Consider the following 22,245-nt stretch of genomic DNA (forward strand, 5'->3'; position numbering starts at 1 on the left):
TTGTAGACCTTCATGAATGAATGGGTGTGGTTATGTTTTCTAATAAAACTTTACTGATAAGAAGAGGTGAGTTGTTGGGCAAAACATCCAGAGTGATACAGTTCCCAATTCACTCATAGTCTGGCTGTTGTAGTTTTTTTTTCCAGACTGTCAACGATCTTCATTTTTGCTACTAGATCAAGCACTCTAACATCATTTTACTCTACAATATATAGGGTTTCCATCTTGCATTAGTTTGCTGTGATTGCCATAACTACATAAGAGATGGTTTCAAGACCAAATAGCTTAAAAACCTTTTAGGTCCAAGATCAAAATGATAGCCGATCAAGTTTGTTTGTTTGTTTGTTTGTTTGTTTTTGAATCCTTTTGGCTTACAAATGGCCACCTTATCACTGCGTACTCACAAGGTCTTTCTCCTGTGTACGTCTATCCCTGGTGTCTCTCCATGTGTTGGACTATGGACTACTCCAATGCCTTCATTTTAATCATTGCCTTAAAAGCCTTATCTCTAATTATAGTTAACTTTTAATGTACTGAGAGTTCGGGTTTTACCACATACAATTTTTTAGGGACAAAATTCAACCCATTGGAAGCTTTAGTTTAATATGGTGCTTCCAGACTTGGCCAAAATGAGGACTATTTGAGAACTCAAAATTCATCCCTTGTCTCCCTTAAGTGATTCATTGAGTAAATTTGGAATACAACCTAGTAATTGAGATTAAATTTAAAATTCCGTGAATAATAAAAATTTGACCAGGTTGGAAACCGCTGCTTTATTATGAATCCAAATGAGTCATTAAGATATCCAAACTGGCATATGTGATGCACCATATGTGACTTCTGAAAGGCTTGGTGTTTGCATCTCTTGGCATTAATTTTAGCAATTAATTTAAACTGTCTTTTTCCCAAGCTTTTTCCTGACCTATGATCATTTAGAGAAAGTAATGTAAACAAAGGATAGGACTAACTCTTTCTTTTTTTATTTTTTACTATTATTATTTTTTAATTTTTTGGCAGGCAGAGTGGACAGTGAGAGAGAGAGAGACAGAGAGAAAGGTCTTCCTTTTGCCGTTGGTTCACCCTCCAATGGCCTCCGTGGCCGGCACGCTGTGGCCGGCACACCGCGCTGATGCGGTGGCAGGAGCCAGGTGCTTCTCCTGGTCTCCCATGGGGTGCAGGGCCCAAGGACTTGGGCCATCCTCCACTGCACTCCCTGGCCACAGCAGAGAGCTGCCCTGGAAGAGGGGCAACCGGGACAGAATCCGGCACCCTGACCGGGACTAGAACCTGGTGTGCCGGCGCCGCATGGCGGAGGATTAGCCTAGTGAGCCACGGCGCCGGCCAGGACTAACTCTTTCAAGGATATTGCTAGTACTCTAGGACAAAGCAAAATTTGCTCTGCAAATGCTCACTGCTAATGCTGTTGCTCCTGTGCAGGAAAGCTGGATGGTGTAGGCTCAGATAAAGATAACTTGGCTATATCCTTCAAAGAAGAACAAAAATTTTTTCTTAAAATTATAATATGTCCTAGTGCAAAATGACAAATCATTGAAATTGTTGGTGTACAAAGTGTTTACCAATATTGGAACCTATCCTGCTGTACTTCCTGACAGCCTTCAGCAGAATTCTGATGTTAGAACTGCCCAGCATTTCTCACTATACTCAGGCACGTTCTTTCCTCTCTCTGGAAATCATTTTTCTTACTATATGTCCATTTTATTTTATTTTATTTTATTTTATTTTATTTTATTTTTATTTTTTGGCAGGCAGAGTGGACAGTGAGAGAGAGAGAGACAGAGAGAAAGGTCTTCCTTTTTGCCGTTGGTTCACCCTCCAATGGCCGCCATGGAAGCCAGGAGCCAGGTGCTTCTCCTGGTCTCCCATGGGGTGCAGGGCCCAAGTACTTGGGCCATCCTCCACTGCACTCCCTGGCCACAGCAGAGAGCTGGCCTGGAAGAGGGGCAACCGGGACAGAATCCGGCGCCCCAACCAGGACTAGAACCCGGTGTGCCGGCGCTGCAAGGTGGATGATTAGCCTAGTGAGCCGCGGCACCAGCCTACTATATGTCCTTTTAAAAGTGCTGCCATGTTTTTGATATCTTCCCCACATCCTCAGGTAGAATTACTTATTCCCTATTTGTTTCTATCTACCTGCAAGGTGTCCGGCGCATAACAAATCTTCCCAGGCAGACAAATCAATTAATTCACAAGCTTTTATTGGAATTCTGATCCCAGGCGAGGTTCCCCAGTCCCAACAGAGCGGGGGCCAGGGAAGCCGCACATCTGAGGTTGGGAGGGCTCCTTTTATAGATACAGGGCGTGGGGGTTAAAGGTCGAGGCAGGTCTGATCCTCATTGGTTGATTTTAGGCACCCGTGGGGACCTTGACAAGGACTTTTCTTTCCCGGAAGTGCGGGTAGGGACTCTCCATTCCCGCAAGTGTAGGCCTTCTCTCCTTGCAGATCCCAAAGCTACCACTATGCTCTAATGGTGCAGTTTTCTCTTTAGGTATTTATGCAGTTCAACAGATCAAAGATGTCATCAAACACCCTCTATCTGTCAACTCATGGAGATTCTCTATGGTTGTATTTCTCCTGCATGGCCGGTATGTGGATTTACAATCCAGTTCAACAAAGTATTCCTGGCTATCACCACTAACTGACCACTGGTTTGGGTGATTACAAATACTGTCCATTTAGGAAGAGCTATCTCTTTAAGAGTAGAAAATGACAGATACTCAAAATTTAGTAAATATTAATGGAACCAGAACTTTGATATAAATTATTAAAAGAGGGCAAGTGCAGCTTTTAAAAATTAAACTAGCCAATTTCGAGATAACTGTAAATTTGTATGCAGGATTTTACTGGAAGATTATTTGTGGCAAAATTCCATGTACTGAAACATTACATAACAGTCAGAAGGGAATGAACCAAATCCATATGTAGCTACATGGACAGATCTCAAAAACATAATGTTGAGTGAAAAAAGATTTAGAATATGACTTATAGCTTAACATGCTTGAATAACTTTCAAAACACCTGCACACATAAGATGTAAGTTATAACCAAAATGTACATTAATTTCATCAGCAAGGATGCTTTTTGGAAAAGATAATTCCCACAGGCAAATGAACATATCTCACTGTCACATCTTCAAATAAAAAAAAATCTCATTATGATTGAGGAATGTAGTTTGCAAGTATTTTCTCTAACTCTGTTGCTGGTCTTTCGATTCTCTTAACAGACTCTTTGACAATGAAATCAGAGAATAGAAAAGAGTGTTTTCTTAACTTTAAAAACAATATCTACTTGGCCAGCGCTGCTGCTCACTAGGCTAATCCTCCACCTGTGGCGCCGGCACCCCGGGTTCTAGTCCCTGTTGAGGCGCCGGATTCTGTCCCGGTTGCTTCTCTTCCAGTCCAGCTCTCTGCTGTGGCCCGGGAAGGCAGTGGAGGATGGCCCAAGTGCTTGGGCCCTGCACCTGCATGGGAGACCAGGAAGAAGCATCTGGCTCCTGGCTTCGGATCAGCGCAGTGCACCAGCCGCAGCGGCCATTGCAGGGTGAACCAAAGGAAAAGGAAGACTTTTCTCTATGTCTCTCTCTCTCACTGTCCACTCTGCCTGTCAAAAAAATAAATAAAAAATGAATAAAAATAAAAAAAATCTACAAAAATTCATTGTTCTCAATACACAGTGAAACAAAATGTGCCTATAGATTTATGTTACAGAGAGTTTAAAATTATGAATTTGATTTTCATAAGTTATAGGGTTATATTAAATACTTATTTCGTAGTAGGTGAGTTTTGATTGTTGTGATTCATCAAAAAGTGATCCATTTCCTCTGACATTTCAAGTTTATGTGAATAGGTTTGTTTCTGGTATGCTTTCAGTATACTTTTGATATCTAGAGGTTTGTAGTTTCATTTCCTATTTGTTTTTCTTTTTTTAAAAAAATTTATTTATTATTTGAAAGTCAGAGTTACACAGAGAGAGGAGAGGCAGAGAGAGAGGTTTTCCATCCACTGTTTCACTCTCCAGCTGTACCTATCTGAAGCCAGGAGCCAGGAACTTCTGGGAATCCCACGCAGGTGCAGGGGCCCAAGGACTGGGGCCATCCTCCACTTCTTTCCCAGGCCATAGCAGAGAAATGGATCAGAAGTGGAGCAGTCGGTTCTTGAACTGGTACCCATATGGGATGCCGGCACTGCAGGTGGCGACTTTACCCAATATGCCACAGTTTCAACCCCTTTGTTTTTCTAATATTGGTAATTTCTCTCTCTCTATCCCCCACCTCCACTGCAGTCTTTTCAGATGTTTGACAATATTATTTACCTTTTCAAAGAACCTGTTCTTTGTTTCATTGATTTTATCTATTCTTTTTTCTGTTTTCAACTTTGTTGACTTCTGCTTTTTAGCATTTACGGCCTTTGAGTATTTTAGTGTTTAATCTTTCCCCTACTCTGTCTTGGTTTTAGAAATGGGAAACTAACCTAGTGATTATGAACTTCTTCCCTTTTATAATGGGTGTGTTTAGTGCTACAAATTTTCCCATCAGTAATGTTTTACTTGTTCTGTATCCTACCAATTTTGATATGCTGTATTTTCATTTTTGTTCAATTCAGTATATTTTCTGAATTTCATTTGTGACTTCTTCTTTGTCCATAGATTAACTACCAACACAAGGGCTGGGTGTCCAGAGGTAGAATGCTTTAAGGCTGAATATTTGTGTTTCCCGAATTTTTGTTTCAAAAGTATGAGACTCAATATGAAGAGTATAAAGAAGAGGGGTGGGGTGTGTATTTGGGATGCTCAAATTCCATATCAGAGTACCTGGATTCAAGTCCCAACTTTGTTCTCATTCCGCCTTTCTAGTACTATACACCTAACAAAATACAACCTGTGAGGCCGTAGGTGATGGCTCAAGTATTTGAGACCTCACCACCCAGTCCAGAAAGACCGGGATCGAGTTCTTGGCTCCTGGTTTTGGTCTGGCCCACCCCTGGTTGTTACAGGCTTTTCAGGAGTGGCTCAGTGAATGGGAGATCTCTCTCTGACTCTCTGCCTTTCAAATACTTACATAATAATTTAATAATTGGGGCCCTTTTAAGGTCATGAGAGGAGTCCTCTTGACTGGGAGGACACAGTGAGAAGACACCATCTGTGGATCAGAGAGTGTATCTTTACCAGAGCCTGAATCTGATCGCAGCATGATCTTACACATCCAACTTCCATAACTGTGAGAAATAAGTGTCTGTCGTTTATAAATTACCCAGTGCATGGTGTTTTCCAGAGTAGTATTTAAATGGCTTTTCAAATAATTGTGATACCTATCTATTATCATCACCATCAAAATTGCTACATCTTCACATTACTAGCTCAAGTGAATCAAAGAAGCCTTACCTCCTCCATTATTCTCTATTTATAATGCAGATTCCATGAATATTTCCTTTACATACATTTAGAACATTAGAAAATATGGTGTTTTTTTTTTTTTTTGCTTCAACCATTAAATTTAATTTAGGAAACTTAAGATAAAACAAGAGTATTTTCAAGGATAACATATCTGCATATGTGCACACACACATACACATAGTAGTGAAAATAGGGAATTTCATTGTTGTTCAGACATTCAATACAAGTTAGAAAAATATCTTTTATTTGTAATAATATTATTTATCAACTTATTTTTTCAGTCTTTTAGGAGACAATCTGAGGGAGCAGCAATAGATCAAGGGAAGAATTATGAAATCCTCACACAGCATTTAAACCTTCTCGTCTAAGCTGTGATTTATCACTATGAGAACTTGATGGCATCGGTTGTTTGCATTTCACATTAGTAGCTGCTTTATGCATGTTTGCCCTTATGGTTGGCTGTGCTGTCAAATAATGACTCTCTTGGAGAACAATTCTCTTTATATAAAACGCCATGTCAAAACACTAAAACAAAACAAATGGAGAGTCTTCATACATCCCATGAGGCAATGTTGCATGTGTATTTGTCATTGTACAAAAATATCTCCATTGAAAACTCTTTATTTATCCAAATGAGGAAAAAAATAAACTTCATATTGTCAAGAGCGTCTCAATAGCAGTACTCTCTCTCTCTCTCTCTCTCTCTTTTTTTTTTTTTTTTTTTTTTGGTGGCATCTGACTTGTGCGTTGCAGTATGTTAAGTGACATCCTTGAGTTCTACAAAAGAATGCCAGCAGTAACTCTCACCATACAACACTGGAATTACAACAAGCAGAAGTACCACCAGACCTTTCGTAATGTCTCCTGTGGGGCAACCTTACCTTTAACAGAGAGCTGCTAATATAAAATTGGGACGTCGGAATTTTGTGATCTTTCATACCTGCTCTCTGCTTCCAGGCTTTCTTCTGTCTTCATAATGAACCCCCACAACAGGCAGGCTGTCTTCTTGTTTTTAACCATGTGTCTACTTGCAAACAGAAAATTCATTTATTTTTCATCCCTACATCTGCGTATATGATTCCCATACTTTTAGCCCGTGCTTGCCTCATGTGGGCAGATTTGATCATTTTTAAGGGATTCCTCTTTCTCAGCAAAGCACCCTATTTATAGCGAGCCACATTAACAACTTCACTGGCAATCACTAGGAATAGAGAGCACAGAGTGCCTTAATGTTAGAGCAAACCTTAACATTATCCTGAAACGCTAAGTTCCAAGTCAGCTCAGTTAAGTGTTTCACTAATTTACATAGCCTTTCAGAAATTAGATGACAACCAAAAGGAATGGGAGATGTACCTTCCCAGTTCATAGTATTTTCACTATGTAGTTCCCAAATAATTTCACTGACCATTAGCTTCAAAATATATTCAGTGGGGCTGGCATGGTGATGCAGTGGGTTAAGCTGTCTCCTGTGATGCCAGCATCCCATGTGTGTGCTGGTTCAAGTCCTGGCTGCTCTACCTCTGATCCTGCTGCCTGCTAATGTACTTGGGAAAGCAGCAAAAGACAACCCAAATACTTGGGCCCCTGACACCCACATTGGTGGGTGGAAGAGTTCCTGGCTCCTGACTTTGGCTCAGCCCAGCCCAGCCCCAGCTGTTGCAACCATTTGGGGAGCGATACAGTAGATGGAAGATCTTTCCATACCACTGCCTTTCAAATAACTATTTAAAAAAATGTTCATAGGAGCTTTATTTATTTGAAAGGCAGAATTACAAAGAGATGCAGAAAGAAAGAGAGAGAGAGGTCTTTCATTTGATGATTCACTCCACAAATGGCTGTAAGGGCCAGAGCAGGGTGGACCTGAAGCCAGGAGCCAGGAGCTTTTTCCACATCTCCCAGGCGGGTGTAGGGGCCTAAGTCCTTGGGCCATCTTTCACTGCTTTTCCAGGCTATAGCAGAGAGCTGGATAGGAAGTGGAGCAGCTGGGATTCAAACTAGCACCCACATAGGGTGACAGCACTGCAGGTGGTGACTTTACCTGCTATGCCACAGTGCAGGCCCATGTCATGAGTTTTTGAAAACAACTTTTATATCATGTATCACCTTCCCAAATTAAATACATTTTACTTAGTCTCTGTGTTGGCTGGGAGTTTAACCAGTTGGATAGAGGATCACTCTCTGTCTCTCTCTGTCTCTGTCTCTCTCTCTCTCTCTCTGCCTCTACCTCTCTATAACTCTTTCAAATAAATAAATAAATGTCTTTAAAAAATTATGGGCAATCACCTCAAATGACATTAAAAGAACAAAGTCAAATTAAATTATACAGTCATATAGATCCTTCAGTATTAACTAGTCACGTATTACATATTGGAAAGGAGAATTCTGGGAGAGTCACTGAAAACAAATGCCTCTTCAGGCTTCAGACTACTGCTAAGAAGGTGTACTCTAAAAGTGTATGACCATGCCTATGTGAGCAAAGAAGCAGTGTGAGACCAGAGTTTGGCTTACTCAAAAGCAGCAAAGGAAACCAGCCATATGCTGTTACTTAAAGGATGTCAGGAAATACTTTGTCATGTTTCCAGCTGCTTTTCCTACTTACTGCTGATTTTATCGGGAGACAAAAGACTCCTTTCTTCCAATATATACTAACACATTACTTAAAATGCAAATTCTTTCAGAAGTTGGAGTCTCGTTCATTTACCCATGAATGATATCAGAGGGCAAGCATTTAGCATAGCTATTATATCACTCACCTCCCTGGGAATGGAAGTACCTGGATTTGATTCCTGGCTCTGGCTCTTGACTCTAGCTTCCTGCTTGTGCAGACTTTAGGAAGCAGTGAATTGATTTCTGGAGTTTTGATTCTGTTCCATTGGTCTACACATCTGTTTTTGTGTTAATATCAGGCTGTTTTGATTACAATTGCCCTGTAGTATGTCTTGAAATCTGGTATTAGGATGCCTCCAGCTTTGTTTTTGTTGTATGAATTTGCATTAGCTATTCGGGAGTCTCTTTTGTTTCCATGTGAATTTTATCATAGGTTTTTCTAGATCTCAGAAGAATGTCATTGATATTTTGATTGGGATAGCATTGAATTTGTAAGTTGTTTTTTGTAGTATGGACATTTTGATTATGTAAATTCTTCCAATGCATGAACATGGAAGACTTTTCCATTTTTAATGTCTTTTTGTATTTCCCTCTTTTAATGTTTTATAATTTTCATCATAGAGATATTTTACAGCCTTGGTTAAATTTATTCTAAGTTTCTTAATTCTTTTTGTAGCTATTGTGAATGCAATTGATCTTAAAAGTTCTTTCTCAGCCAGCGCCGCGGCTCAATAGGCTAATCCTCCACCTGCAGCGCCGGTACTCCAGGTTCTAGTCCCGGTCTGGGCGCCAGATTTTGTCCTGGTTGCTGCTCTTCCAGTCCAGCTCTGTGCTGTGGTCCAGGAGTGCAGTGGAGGATGGCCCAAGTGTTTGGGCCCTGCACCTGCATGGGAGACCAGGAGGAAGCACCTGGCTCCTGGCTTCGGATCATCGAGTGCACTGGCTGCAGCACGCCAGCTGCAGTCGCCATTGGAGGGTGAACCAACGGCAAAGGAAGACCTTTCTGTCTCTCTCTCTCACTGTCCACTCTGTCTGTCAAAAAAAAAAAAAAAAAAAAAAAAAAAAAAAGTTCTTTCTCAGCCATGGCATTGTCTGTGCATAAAAAGGCTACTGATTTTTGTGTGTTAATTTTATATCCTGCCACTTTACCAAAGTCTTTTGAGTTCAAGTAATCTCTTAGTAGAATCTTTTTGTTTTCCTATATATAGAAAAACATGTCATCTGAAAATAGAGAGAGTTTGACTTTCTCCTTTCCATTTGTATACCTTTGATTCCTTTTTCTTGGCTAATGGCTCTGGCTAAACTTTCAGAACTATATTGAATAGCAGTGATGAAAGTGGGCATTGTCTGGTTCTAGATCTTAGTGAAAGCAGTGGTGATGGCTCAAGTACCTGAGTACCTGTTACCCACACAGGAGACCTGGCTTTCCATTTAGGGTCCTAACATCAGCCCTGACCCAATCCCAGCCATTGTGAGAATTTTGGGAAGGAACTTGTAGATGAGAACTCTCTCTCTCTCCACATCTCTCTCCCTTTCAAAGAAAAAGAAAAAGGATACCAGCATCATCAACTGTTTTTTTTCAGATATAATATTTTAAAGTGAGGATAATAGTGTATAGAACCTACAAACCTGCATCTCACTGAAAGTTGAAGGCTAAGGAATTGAATGTATAATTTCATGTTGTACACCTTGACCTTAAGATATAGTGACTATTTTTCACCTAAAATGTAGACAGATACACCAAAATATATTTGAATTGAATAGATTTTTAAATGATTTTTATGAAAATAACTCAAGGTCGACAAATATGTGTGTTTTATCTTCATTTGTGTGAGTATTTTAATAAAAATCTTTGTAACTCCTTTAATTCTGGAAATAATTGAAGAAATAATCATTATTTTTACCCATTTCTTCCATTTGCAGTAGAGTTTACAATTTTCCTTAGACCACTGGGGTGATAATTTTAGTAGGCAGTTCAATCATTATATTTTCCAACATATGACGTTTCATTCTTGTGGGCTTTACTTGTAAAGGTTACATTTCAGCTCTGTCATGTCCAACCTCAATTTATTAACTAGCAAATTCTTTTCTGTTATCCAAGCTCCTTGTTGCCAATTCCTTATTCCTTATTTCATTATTTCCATTCCTTTTGTTGTTGTTGTTGTTCATCTGTCTACTGTAGAAGAAATCCTCCAATGAGTAGATTTCTCTGGATCTGAAAAAAGGGTGGATGACTAAAGTGTTCATGGCCATGACAGGGGTAGGGCAGTGTAAAGGGAGAATCTGTCACAACAGGAAGTCACCTTGTCATCAAATTTGAAAGATCTAAAATGAGAATACTGAAATGTGTGAAATAGCAATATCTGGCTTTCAGTTCAGGTAGAAGAATAAAATAAAAGACTTTCAATTAGACTCTCAGAAAGTGGGATTTACTGCAGATGTGCCTATAATTACAATGCTGTGCAGTACAACTCAATGGAAAACTTTATTGCTCTGTGTCCTCCAAGTCCCATTTGCATCTGCTTGCTGGATGAATGTCCTGGCGGTAATCAAACACATACATCTCTTGGCTGCCTCATACTTCTCAGAAGGTTGTTTGTTGCAAAGTGCTTTGTTATCTGAGTATGTTTTCCTGTTGTCCTGAAAGAACATACTTTAAGAGACAAGGAACAAAGGGAAAATGTACCATTCAAAAATGGCCTCAAACCAGGGAAGTCATATACGAATACTAGGAAAGTCACAGGTATATTCTCCGTAGAGATAATCAAATCCTGTGCTTGAGAGAGAGATGGGGGATGGAGAATGGAAGACAATGTATATAAGGTCCATTATTATAGTAGTTTTTGAATGTACATAACCTGTTAGATATTTATAGAAGTACTCTTTTCAATTAAACAATCAAGAGTAAATCAATGAGTTGATCGATCTTACAGAGTTTGGAGAAGCCTCTATAATATTCAGAAATTTCAATAACACAAAAAATGTGCTCTACAAAAGAGATACTCTTTTCCTGGCTATTATTTATTCACAGTGTTTTCTCTCTCCAGGTGTTCCTAAAGATCAACTTGTTTCACTCCGCCTTCAGCAAACAGAGTTGAGGTTATGTGTTAAATTCAGCCTAGTTTCAAAAATTGTATGCTCATATAACATCTCAGATATTCTTACATTATCCTACATGAGTAAGAGAGACTTAATTTTTTAAAGATTTATTTATTTATTTGAAAGCCAGAGTTACACAGAGAGAGAAGAGGCAGAGAAAGAGAGAGAATGAGGTCTTCCATCCATTGGTTCACTCCCCAATTAGCTACAACGGCCGGAGCTGCGCTGATTGGAGGCCTGGAGCCAGGAGCTTCTTCCAGGTCTCCCATGCGAATGCAGGGGCCCAAAAACTTGGGCCATCTTCTGCTGCTTTTCCAGGACATAGCAGAGAGCTGGATGTGAAGTGGAACAGCCAGGATTCGAACCGGCACCCATATGAGATGCCGGCACTACAGGCAGTAGCTTTACCCATTACGCCACAGCGCTGGGCCCAGAGAGACTTAATTCTTAAAAACACAACTACGTTTTCTCAAACTAATAACACCTTGCAGGTTTTTCTTGCTTTATAACATCAAGTCCAGTTTTATATGTTCTGTCCTTTAAGCAACACACAGCACTCTACAGTGCATTTCATAGGTTGTTGATTTTATTATTATATTATTAAATATTGATTTTATTATTATATTATTAAATATTTCAACACTTTGAAGAGGTGAAATAGGAATCAATCATTCAATCAATAAACCAATCAATCTTGCCTGCCTAGTAGGAGTGGGATAATCATGGTTAGAGCTTGGGTTGTTTGCTAGTGAATTGAACTTTATAGGCCTTTTAAGGAAGATAATCAGAATCAGTTTTTAATTCCATGACTTATTATGCATAGAATATTTATCAAAATGCATTCTTACATTGTTTCCAGAATCAAATATTTTAATGCATCTTGTGGACCCTGACTAGATTTCTTCTTGGGCACAAAAAGAGAAAGCACAGTTGTTCAAGCTTCACTCATCTCTCCAGACATACATTCCTCCCCTAATTCAAGATGAATTAAATGTGCCTTGTTTTCAAGATAGTGCTATTAATGCCAAGGACTCAGAGATAAAACAGTCATTGTTTCTAGTCTCTCTTGACTAATAATGCTAACATTAACTGCAATAAACTGACACATTTATACATAGGGTACAGTACATAGATTGTAGTTGAAACTTTATGGTAGGGGAAGTCATCTGCATAATGTTTATGAGAAGGAAAAGGGGCTGAAATAGCAATAGCTAGTTATTTGATGGAGGAACAAGAAAAAAAAATCTGAAAAGATATAGAATGGCAGGCACCACGGCTCACTAGGCTAATCCTCCGCCTTGCGGTGCCGGCACACCAGGTTCTAGTCCCGGTCGGGGTGCCAGATTCTGTCCTGGTTGCCCCTCTTCCAGGGCAGCTCTCTGCTGTGGCCCGGGAGTGCAGTGGAGGATGGCCCAAGTGCTTGGGCCCTGCACCCCATGGGAGACCAGGATAAGTACCTGTCTCCTGCCATCGGATCAGCGCTGTGCACCGGCCGCAGTGCGCCGGCCGCGGTGGCCATTGGAAGGTGAACCAACTGCAAAGGAAGACCTTTCTCTCTGTCTGTCTCTCACTGTCCACTCTGCCTGTCCAAAAAAAAAAAAAAAAAAAGATATAGAATGAATCAGAAAATAATGGTGTCATGATCATCAGAGGAGGAAGTGTCTTAGTCTCCAAAGCCTGCAATAAGAAAGATTCAAAGGAGAGTCTTACAAAATCAAGGTGTCATCAGGGCCATCACCCTTTGAAGCCTCTAGGGAGGATCTGTCCTTGCCTTCCCAGCTTCTGATGGCCCAAGCTCCTTAGTTTGTGACTATTAACTCTGCCATCTGACTCCTTCCTCATATGGCTGTCATCCTTCTTTGTTTTCACATGACATTCTACTCTGCATGTTTTATAGCCATATTTCTCTTCTATTTTCTTTTAAATTATTCATTTATTTGAGAGGGAGAAACAGAAAAAGAGCAACTATCAGTTTCCATTGATTGGCCCCCTCCTCAGATGACTGCACTGGCCCTAGAGAGCTGCAACCTGGGAAATCAATCCATGTCTCCCATGTGGTTGGTAGGAATCCAGTCACTACTGCCTTCTGGGGTCTTCATTAGCAGAAAGCTGGAGTCATGAGTCAGTTCCAGGAATCAAATCCAGGTACTCTGATGTAGAATGTGGACATTTAAACAGTAGGCCAAATGCTAACTCTCCAAATTTTCTTTCCTTCTTATATTGGATTGAGATCCTCACTAATGATCTTATTTTAATTTAAATACATCTGCCAAGACCATTTTTTCCAAATACAGCCACATGCATAGGTACTTAGAACTTCAATAAATCATTTTTGTGGTCCATAATTCAACCACAACAGTAAATGTGTGAGGAAGGAAAAAAAGGGTCAAACTTAATTTAAAAAATGGGAGACAAAATGTTTGTACTGATATTCATGATTAGAGGTTGTTTAATAACTTTATTTTTTACAAACTCATCGGAGTGATAGAAACAACAAGTCACATGGGATTGAGGCATTAATTACATTGGAAAACTCTCAAGAAACAGAGAGGACCACGACCATAATAAGATTTAGAATTATGAGTTTGTGTGCATGCGTAGGTGTGCACATATATATATGTGCAAAGTATGTATTTGTGTGATTTAGAACAAATTATTCTTCCTACAGTCCTCCTTATTTCTTGCCATCAGTCTTCATTCATAAGCAGAAAGAGAGCTTTTGATATGGTGAATCTGAAGTAATTCTCTTTGCGATTAATCTTCATGAGAGAAAAGTCTGTAGAGACTGTAAGAGTATACCAGAATGAAGGCAAGAGCATTCCTCTGAAATGACTTGAAAGGGGCAATGAGAAAGGAAGAAATCCTTTAACCTGCTTGCTTTTGTGGATATCAGGGTGCAATATAGTTGAGAAGAGTTGCAAGAATGAACTCAGGATGTCGTTAAATCTGCATTTCAAAAAAAATTACATTTCAGGAACAAGCTAGACATATTTTATATTAAAATACCAGACAATATGTGGGGGCACATTTATATTCAATAGTTTTTCATTGCTTAGATGAAATTTAATGGATTTTGCTGTGTTTTCATTTGCTAAATTTGGCAGCCCAGTAGCTAAGTGAATGTATGTTAGAAACCCAAGCAGAAGAATGTAGGGAAGAGAGAGAGAGAGAGAGAGAGGAAAAAAAATATCAGTTCCAAAAACAATAGGAAGGAATAAAATCTAGCACCATGTAGGGAAATTAATTTGAAATAGGAGAAGTGACAGTTTTTTCCACTGTGATAAGGACAAAAGAAGCACACACACAACTGGAATAGGGATTTGAAATAATTCATTTCTAATCCTCTCTATTTCTTTCTGATTTATTAGGGAAAGCCATCTTCCAAGAATGAAGAGCTAGTGTGTACATAGGGAGGAAGATTTTGTGGGGAACGGCGAACACTTCTGACAACCAATGGGAGAGTCATATTAAAGGAAGGCAGAGGAGACTAATCGGTGGTCTAGGAGAATGTGCTTCCCTGCTGTTGCATACAAGTAGCAGGAAGAATAACCCTTGTTCTCAAGAGAGGTGAGAGGAAGTTACTCAAGTTGGAAGCCAAGGAGAATTGTCATGCTTTCAGGTTCCCAAGTCTGGAAAAGGAGTCATGAGACTAGAAAGGGGAGAGAATACTAAAAATATCTGTCTTCCTCTCTCCCCCTCACCCTCTATTTCTCTTCTGTCTCCTTCCCTGCCTCTTTCTATTACTTTTCAGGGCTGTTAGAAAAGCTCTTGTGTCAGTCTTACAAGGCAACAGCAGAAGTGTTAGACGTAGTTTAGTCTCCCACGAGAAAGACAATTTCTTTTCTTTTATTTTTTATTTATTTATTTGTTGCCAGGCAGAGTTAGACAGTGAGAGACAGAGAGAGAGAGAGAGTTATAGACAATGAGAGAGAGAGACAGAGAGAAAGGTCTTCCTTCTGTTGGTTCACTCCCCTAATGGCCGCTACAGCGGTGCTGAGCCGATCCGAAGCCAGGAGCCGGGTACTTCCTCCCAGTCTCCCATGCGGGTGCAAGGACCCAAGCACTTGGGCGATCCTCCGCTGCCCCCCCTGGGCCACAGCAGAGAGCTGGACTGGAAGAGGAGCAACCGGGACTAGAACCCAGAGTGCTGGCGCTGCAGGCGGAGGATTAGCCAAGTGAGCCATGGCGCCAGCAGACAATTTCTTTTTCCTGATTGTTATAGCATAAGTCCTAGGACTGATTGGTTCTGACTGGACTAACTGCTCCTGAATCAATCATGTAGATCAGGTTGGTAGATATTTTCAATTGCAGATAGACTTTCCTGTGTGTCTTCAAGGCCATATGGCAGCTGCTACACATGACACAGATGACCAGGACTTGTTTGAGTGCAGCTGGACTTCTCTCTGCTGCCTACAGTGAATCAGGAGCAGAGGATCCCAGACACCGGAAGCCTTTTCCTTCAACCCCACTTCTGTATCACCATGACCGAATCTTCCCACTGCAGGCCACCTGCTGAATCTTGGCCTCAGAATCCTTTAAGAAAACCCTTCCTACTTACATTCCAACCCCTCACCCCTGGCATATTGCCAGCAGCACAGCCATTGCTGACACCCAAGTCTGATAGACATAACTGAGCCTAAATGTCTAAATTCAGGCCAGAGCTGATACCCTTTGAAGAATAAAATCTGAGAACAACTATAATTTACTTTAGCTCATGTCTTGACTCAGTACAGAGGATGGATCAATGCCCAGTTTCCCACATCCTCTCAGATTTAAATCATGGGAATTCCTTATCCCTAGAAGACAAGAACATTCAGACTCTGAGACAGGACACTCAGTTCCTTAGAGTAATTTATTGTCAGGAGTTCTAGACATGTTTCCTCTTCCATTCATTCCTCTGCCTCATTTTGAAATTACCCTCAACACCACAGTCTCGAGACAGCCAAGTTCACACCACATGGCCAGTACTCAGCCCAACGCTGGACTGAGGAGCAAATCCATGGGCTGAGCAAGGGTCATCAGTTCTCTTCTTGAAAAGTTAATCTATGAAACACAAAGACCAAATAAATCAATTGGACAGGGATGAACCTTGAATTAAAACAGCCATGTAGAGTTGAAGCCAGATATTATTCACAAAAGAAATTTATGGGAAATCAAAATTTCTTCAAAGAGGAAGCTGGCATGCACTAAAGAGTTAGAGTAGGTGGAGAGAGAAGCTAAGAATGGGCCGCATGAGGCAAATAGAGAAATGTTGTGTTTCCATGATCGCCACACAAATTTTGTCTTTCATTTTTGGGAGATCTCCCTGAATTTTCCATAGCTCTCCTTTTTATTTTATCTAGCTTGACTTTTCTATTCTTTGCTTTAAAAATTCCCTGCTATGAAACAACATATATTGGGCACCAACTTCGTATATAAAAATACATTCATTTATGTGAGAGTCTGAGTTACAGACAGAAAGAGGGAGAGAAAGAGAAAGGTCTTCCATCTACTGGTTCATTCCGCAAATGGCTGCAACAGCCAGAGCTGGGTTAATATGACGCCAGGAGCCACGTGCTTCTTCCAGATCTCCCACATGGGTTCAGGGACCCAAGCACTTGGGCCATCTTCCACTGCTTTCCCAGGCCACTAGCAGGGAGCTGGATCAGAGGAGGAAGCAGCTCGGACTCAAACCAGTGCCCATGTGGGATGCTGGCACTACAGGCAAAGGCTTAACCTACTAGGCTACAGAGCTGGCCCCAAGGCACCAACTTTATAACAGTGAACTCTAAACAGCCAAAAAAAAAAAGAAAGAAAGAAGAAAGAAGAGGAAGAGGAAGAGGAGAAAGAAACGAAAGGAACAGAAAAGGAAGGAAAGGAAGAAAGAAGAGAGAAGAGAAGAGGAAACAAAAGAAAATAAAAGCAAAAAAATATTTGGTTGGAAAATATTGTTGCTGAACTACATCAATTGGACTTGGGAGTCAGGGGCAAGAAAAGCTAGAGTGATGTGTGATTAATAGGCAGAAAAAAACCTATGTCTAGAGGCAAAGGGTCAAAAAGAGTCCAACATAAATTTCAAATGTTGGTCTAAACTTTACCAACCTTAGATCATTTTCTCTATCAGCTTTGCATTCAGCTCCATCAATATAAAACTGAAAGTTTAAAAAGGGAAACCCTGATGAAAATCAGTGGCACCTCCCTGTTTACAGATGAAACTGCTTAAGCAGTTTGGGTTAATAGATGTCTCGTTATTCAAGATTTGTAGGTGTATACCGGTTAATAGTTATCCTAAAGGACTTAGTAATCAACAGTTCAATTTAAGAAGGATCTACTGCATGGTTACTATATACGAGTCTTAGTCACTGTCTTAGAAAATTGGGAATATGGATTATTGTATACATAGGTGTACCCAGAAAATAATTTTGAAATAATCTGTTGATTTATATCATGAAAATAATGAATATATAATATTATTATGTAAAAAATCAATACTAATAAGGATTTCTATGGATGCTATAGGTGACTATATATGAAGCCTTAACTTTGAAATTTCTTCTTTTACTAATTAGGATATTCTGAGTAACAATGTAGGAAGGAAACCTAAAACAAAGGTCACAAGCAGGAAACAGGACAGGCTTATTTTTGTTCCAATCACATGCCTTTCTGGCTGGCTCAGGTTGCTCTGTTCCACATGATCTCTGCTGCGGGTCTCAGGCTGGCCTAGCTTATGAATAACCAGAGCTCCTGCCTACACTTCAGAAGGAAGGGAGGGCGAATGATCATGCAGAAGCCATGTGTGCTTCCATCTAAGAATGGCATTATTGGTTCTGCTCACAAGTCAGTGACCAGAGAATTCCTTAGCCAATTTCATATCCAATGAGAGCAAAACCACGGAGTGTTTCCCTGTGCTAAGAGGTAGTGGAAAGCCACTGAACAACAGCCTACTCAAGCTTTTTAAATATGGATTAAGGCATGGAGTCATTAGCTGCTATCACGATGAGATACTAGACATTTTAATAATGACTGCCACCATTTATAACTATTTAAGATTCTAGGTACTGCACTTGCAACACTGGGCAGCTCATAATAGCTTTTCCTTTTTTTAAAAAAGAAAAATGAGTCACAGAAATTATATTGATTGTCCAGTAACACCAGTGCTAATATATGACTGTCTAAATGATTCATGCTGCCAAATTCTGTGAGTTCACAAACATCTAAAATCTTTTTACTAGAAAATCTGAGTTCCTGGTAAATGTACACTCATTATCATATATTGAATAATTAGCTAATGACAGTCATTGACCTAAAGATTTCCAATGTACTTCCTCATCAAAGGAATAAATGACTGTCCCAATTGTCCTAATCCTGTAGGCTTCATTTATTTTATTTTAAAAGCATGCAATGATCTGATTTGTTGCCAAAAAGTAATATTTAGAAATATTCAAGTTGGGCAAAAAGAATACTCTAGGTACAGAACATTACATAGAAACATCATTAAGCTTGACATAGACTTTGTTCTCCATTCATTTCCACCTTTCACTCCTTGAACAAATCACTCAGCCTTCTTGGATTCCAGTTTTCTTTGTAAAGTGAACTGATTAGATTAGAAGTCTCTACACATCCTTCTGACATCATCCATGGTTGTGTTTCTTTCACTCATTCTGCCTCCATTCCAATTCATGTAAGTTTGAGGCCAGCATTGTGGCTCACTGGCTAAAACTGTGTTTGTGAGTCTGGTATCCTGTATGGGTTTCAGTTACATTCCCAGCTGCTCCACTTCCAGTACCCCTCCCTGCTAATGTGCCTCGGTAAGCAGCAGAATATGGCACAAGTCCTTGGGCCTTGAATCTATGTGGGAGACCCTGAAGCTCCTGGATCTTGGCTTTGGCCTGGCCCACTCCTAGCCTTGGCAGCCATTTGAGGAGTGAATTCGTGGATGGAAGAAATCTCTCTCTTTCTAACTGTGCCTTTCAAATTAATAAAAATAAACAAACAAGAACACATTTGGTCCTTGGATATGGTAACGGCTCCAACAGGGTACTCTGGATTTGTGCCAGGTTTTGAGGTTCTAAACTTGCAGAGTAACCTCTCTGATTAACTGATGCTGATGGCACCGAATTTTTCCTTTAGTACAAGGGTACATACACATGAACCTATCTGCTTCTTGGTTTCTGGTATCTGTTCCTGCAGGCTAAAAATTTTTACTTAGCCTAAGAACTACTACTGTGGAATGAATCTAGATCAAGAAAGAAGTGAAGTGCTCGCTTCAGCAGCACATATACTAAAATTAGAACGATACAGAGAAGATTAGCATGACCCCTGCGCAAGGATGACACGCAAATTCGTGAAGCGTTCCATATTTTTGTAATCCATAAGCTGTACTTTGGAAATTTATATTCATTAAATAAAAGTTAAAAAAAAGAAAGAAGTGAAGACTTCAAATAAGAGGGAAAAAAATCCAACCAATCTGTCGTTTCTACTTCTTTTGTTCCTTTTCTATTTCTTATATGTCCTTTGAGCTCATGATTCTTACGTAGTTACTAAACTGCCTCTATTTCATACTCCTACAATGTTAAAAAATGTATTTCTAAAATAAAGTGTTCCACCAATGGTATGAAAAACAAGCTTTTTTATTGAGCAAATAGCAATTTTCTCTCCAGACAATAAGCTTACCACACCAGTTTTCCCAAGTGACAATAAACATACTGAAGAATGATTTCTTCCTGAAATTTTAAAGTTAACTGCATTTTATAAAGAATAGATTCTGTGATATGAAAAATGCATGCTGCAAATAACTTTATGATTATTTCAGCTCATCACAACATCATGTAGAAAAGATAGGTAGTACTACAACTCAGCAACAGTGACCAAGTCTTCAAACTCAGAGACTTAAGAAAGGCAAAAGTAATTGCCAGCAACGTTATTTTTCAGATGGCCAATTAGTGCCATAGACTGTACCCAAGTAGCACAAATGTCTTAATAGAGTTTTCAGGCTCCAATCTGCTTCTTACCAATTCAAATAAATCAGTTGGATTTTCTTTTCAAATAGTTATAATCAATATTTCCGTAACATTTTACTTTGCATACATTTTTTCACATAAGAGTTTGATAGCACTAAAAAGACGGTGTTATTTTAATTCTCATTAAGGACAGAGAACAGAAGCTCACTGCTCAAAACTCAAGTTGTAGTGAAGTCAAGCTTCAGAGTGAAGTCCTCAGGTTCAAAATCAACACCAAATTTCTCAGTTACAGCTAAATGCCATTATATTATCTATTGGAATCAAAGAAATAGAGGCAACACAAGTAGAATAATTTGATTACTCGAAGTGCTTAAATACCCACAAAAATTTAAAGTAGAATACCCAAATACAGTGGCCAAGACAATTTTTAACTCAAGCAATAGATATTTAGAGTGCCTATGATGGGCCAGGCATTCAAACACAACAATGAACAAAAGAGCTAAGAATTCTTGGCCTTTTTTTTTTTTTGACAGGCAGAGTGGACAGCGAGAGAGAAAGAGAGAGAGAGACAGAGAGACAGAGAGAAAGGTCTTACTTTTGCCGTTGGTTCACCCTCCAATGGCCACCATGGAAGCCAGGAGCCAGGTGCTTCTCCTGGTCTCCCATGGGGTGCAGGGCCCAAGCACTTGGGCCATCCTCCACTGCACTCCCTGGCCATAGCAGAGAGCTGGCCTGGAAGTGGGGCAACCAGGACAGAATCCGGCACCCCGACCGGGACTAGAACCCGGTGTGCCGGCACCGCAAGGCGGAGGATTAGTCTATTGAGCCACGGCGCTGGAAATCAGTCTTGAGATTCCTCAGAAACCTGAATATAACCCTACCATTCAACCCAGCCAACCCACTCCTTGGAATTTACCTAAAGGAAATTAAATTGGCAAACAAAAAAGCTGTCTGCACATTAATGTTTATTGCAGCTCAATTCACAATAGCTAAGACCTGGAACCAACCCAAATGTCCATCAACAGTAGACTGGATAAAGAAATTATGGGACATGTACTCTATAGAATACTACACAGCAGTCAAAAACAGTGAAATCCGGTCATTTGCAACAAGATGGAGGAATCTGGAAAACATCATGCTGAGTGAATTAAGCCAGTCCCAAAGGGACAAATATCATATCTTCTCCCTGATCGGCAACAACTAACTGAGCACCAAAGGGGAAACTTGTTGAAGTGAAATGGACACTATGAGAAACAGTGACTTGATCAGCTCTTGTCCTGATGGTTGATGTGCAATGTAATACTTTATCCATTTTAGTATTTTTTTGGTTCTAGTACTATTGGTTGAACTCTGTGGTTAACGCACAATTATTCTTAGGTGTTTAAATTTTAACTGAAAAGTGATCCCTGTTAGGAATTTGGAAAGCATTATGCTGAGTGAAATAAGCCAATCCCAAAGGGACAAGTACCATATGTTCTCCCTGATAGGTGACAACTACCCGAGCACCAAAAAGGAAACCTGTTAAAGAGAAATGAACACTATGAGAAACAGTGACTTGATCAGCCCTTACTCTGACTTTGATGAACAACTTAATATGTTATCCCTCTTAGTATTTTTTTTCTGTTTGTTCTATTTAATACTTTTGGTTGAATACTGTAATCAATACACAATTCTTCTTAAGTGCTGAAACTTAACTGAAAAGTGATAGCTGTTAAATATAAGAGTGGGAATAAGAGAGGGAAGAGATGTGCAATTCAGGACATGCTCAAGCTGACTTACCTCAAACGGTAGAGTTAGAAACATACCAGGGGATTCGAATTCAATCCCATCAAGGTGGCATGTACCAATGCCATCTCACTAGTCCCAGTGATCAATTTCTGTTCACAATTGATCATAATGATAGGACTAAGAACCAAAGGGATCACATAAACAAGAATAGTGTCTGCAAATAAAAACCTAAATGAAAGATCTCCACGAGTGAGATCCCAGTGGAAAGAACGGGTCATCAAAGAAGGAGGTATCTCTTTCTGAAGGAAGGAGAGAACTTCCACTTTGACCATGGCCTTGTCTAAATATGATCAGAGTCAGTGAACTCAGGGGACTTCCATAGCCTTGGCAGCTCATGACAAGAGCCTAGGGTGATTACTGATGCCATAAACAAGAGTGTCAAATTGTTAAGTCAACAACAGG

The 22,245-nt window shown here is 39.9% G+C and overlaps 1 non-coding gene across 1 annotated transcript; it reads left to right on the forward strand.

Annotated features, from left to right (window-relative positions):
* The first annotated feature begins 19,352 nt into the window (after positions 1-19,352).
* On the forward strand, positions 19,353-19,459 carry LOC127491862 (U6 spliceosomal RNA). The gene has a single exon (XR_007920795.2). It is a non-coding gene; the product is annotated as a U6 spliceosomal RNA (small nuclear RNA).
* Positions 19,460-22,245: the final 2,786 nt, after the last annotated feature.

The sequence above is a fragment of the Oryctolagus cuniculus genome, chromosome 3 (assembly GCF_964237555.1).
Source record: "Oryctolagus cuniculus chromosome 3, mOryCun1.1, whole genome shotgun sequence".
NCBI lineage: Eukaryota > Metazoa > Chordata > Mammalia > Lagomorpha > Leporidae > Oryctolagus > Oryctolagus cuniculus.